A 2,524-nucleotide genomic window follows, 5' to 3' on the forward strand; every position below is an offset into this window, starting at 1 on the left:
CCCCCGGCGGCCAGAGCGCAGGGCGGCGAGCCCCGGCAGGTGCTCGCCGCTCTCCCCCTGGCGGCCGGGGAGAGGGCGGCGAGCCCTGCTGTGGCCCCGCTCTCCCGGGCGGCCGGAGCGCCGCGCCGCCCCCCCTCCAGGTGCCGCCCCAAGCACCAGCTTGGGTGCCTGGAGCCGGCCCTGCCTGTCAGATCTGAGTGGTGCTGCCATCCCATGCAACAGGTCACAATGCCACCCATTCAGCTTTGGCCCAGTCACCCTCCGTCATGATGGAGGCACAATGCTTTACCCCACACAGTCCCATGTGGTGGTCCTGCTTTGGCATCAGGCCTTTAGCCTGCAGATAAGAGCCCTGGTTTACTATCAGCTTTTGGACTGCAGGGTCCCAGTGGAGGGCAACAGTTTGCTGTCAGCCCATTAATCTGCAGAGTTTGACATTGGACTTCAGCCTGAGGGGTCCCAGACAAGGCCTTGGTTCAGGAATCGGCATTGACTTTCCCCAGTGTCTTAAGTTTTCATGCATTGGGTTTCAGCCTGTCAGTTTGTGCTCTTCCCCTTTAAGTGCAGCTGCTCAGTTCTTGCAGGTGGCAGTTCATGTGCTGCGGGAAAGACTTCTGTCCAATGGGAGTCAGTCTCCTCCCATCGGTGCACAGAGAGTCCATGTGCGACATGGTGAGGTGGGACAAAGAGCAGTGAGTGACAAGCATCTTGATTATTCATCCCAGTGAAGACACACGTGAGCCTACAGAGGTCTTCCAGTGAGGGAAGTGGCTGCTGTGAGCAGAATCCAGATGCACTTGGATTCTCTGTGCTTAGAGGAGACAGGCCCCCCCAAAACAGGCATCCTTGTATTCCTCCTGCTTGTGAATCCCAAACCTTAGGATGTAACACTCGCCATCCCAGACCAAAATGATTCCAGATGAGAACCATAACAACAAACAGCTCAAAGGGAGCTGGGAATGAGGTGAGGATCATTTCTCCTGCAGCTCCCAAAGTTCAGAACAGCCTCCCTCCCTGGGCATTTCTTCTTCATAGTGACCCTCCAGCTCAGTTCAGCTGTTTTTTCTCCTTGGCCTGTGCCTCTTCTTGCTCTCTCCCTCTGATACTATTTTTTAAACTTTGTAACTATATTATAATAATGCTTTGTATTTCCAAAGCTATCTTCATCTGGAGATTACAAAGCTCTCTGGCCCAGATCCTCAGAGGTATTTAATCTCCTAACTTCAACTGATTTCAATGAAAATAGGGAGCCTAAATACCTTTGTGGATGCAGGCCTCTGGAAACACTGATTAATCCTCATGACACCTACATGAGATGGTCACAATTGTTGTCCCCATTCCACAGAGAGGGAAACTGAGGCACAGACAGGCAAAGTGACTTGCCTAACTCATCCAGAGAGTCAGTGGCAGCTAGGGAACAGAATGCGGATCTCACTTTCAATCCTGTTCTTTAGGCACAAGCATAGGCGGCGAGTTATATGGGCCCGTGGTGTCCGTGCTCCACCAATATTCAGGAATGTGGGCCCAGCTCCACCAAAGTTTGGGCTTAAATTTTCAGAGCCATCCTGTCCATAGGACGGAGCGGGGCAACTGCACTGGGCTCCACACTTTGGGGGGCCCTGTGCTTCAGGGGGACACGAGGTCCAGGGCGGCCTGCAGGGTTAGCGGCGGGCCTGGCGCCGGCACAGCAAGCGACCTGGCACCAGTCCACCCCACTCCACCTCTTCCCAGCCCTGCTTTGCCCCCACCCTGCCTCTTCCCACCCCAATCCACCCCCTCCCCGCCCCTTCCCCCGAGCCCCCACCCTGCCTCTTTCCAGCTTCTTCCTCCTCCCCCGAGCGACACTGGGAGCCAGCAGGGCAGGCTGGGGCCAGGTCGCTTGCTGCTGACGGCGCCAGGCCCCCCACTAACCTCCCCAGCTGCCCTGGACCCCACGTCCCCCTGAAGCGCAGGACCCCCCAAAGAGCAGGGCCAAGGGCAGTTGCCCCGGTCCATACGATGGATAGGATGGCTCTGCTTGGAACCGTTCTGGGCACCACCAAAAATTATACTAACCTGGCACCCATGGGCACAAGTTCTTCCTTTTACCTGCTTTGGAGGAACACAGACCAATGAATTCAGTTCTTGTCTGATAAGGAATCTTTTAGTTTCCATCTGAATTGAATGCATTTGTAATGTTAAGACTATTCAAGTCTAAGTAGATTTGAGCAGTGCTCCTTACACTTTAGGCAAATTGTACTCACCACTGTTCTAGCATAAGTACAATCCCACCAGCGGAAGTAAGAGTGAGTGCACCCAGTGTAGATAAGACACTGACAGTTGCTGGCTTTGCATTTTAACCAATGTGATCAGGTCACTGACAGCACATCGATATTGATGCTCCTAATGTTCCTGCCACCTATGGGGATGCAATAGATAAGTGAATTTCAGAAAATCCTCCATATAGCCACACAGCCCTTGTGTCTCAATTTCCCCATCTTTAAAGCAAGGATAAACTTTACTAATTTTGGGGGATGTGAGAATG

The sequence above is a fragment of the Terrapene carolina genome, unplaced genomic scaffold, assembly GCF_002925995.2.
Source record: "Terrapene carolina triunguis isolate 2854851 unplaced genomic scaffold, T_m_triunguis-2.0 Scaffold67, whole genome shotgun sequence".
In the NCBI taxonomy this organism is placed as follows: Eukaryota; Metazoa; Chordata; order Testudines; family Emydidae; genus Terrapene; species Terrapene triunguis.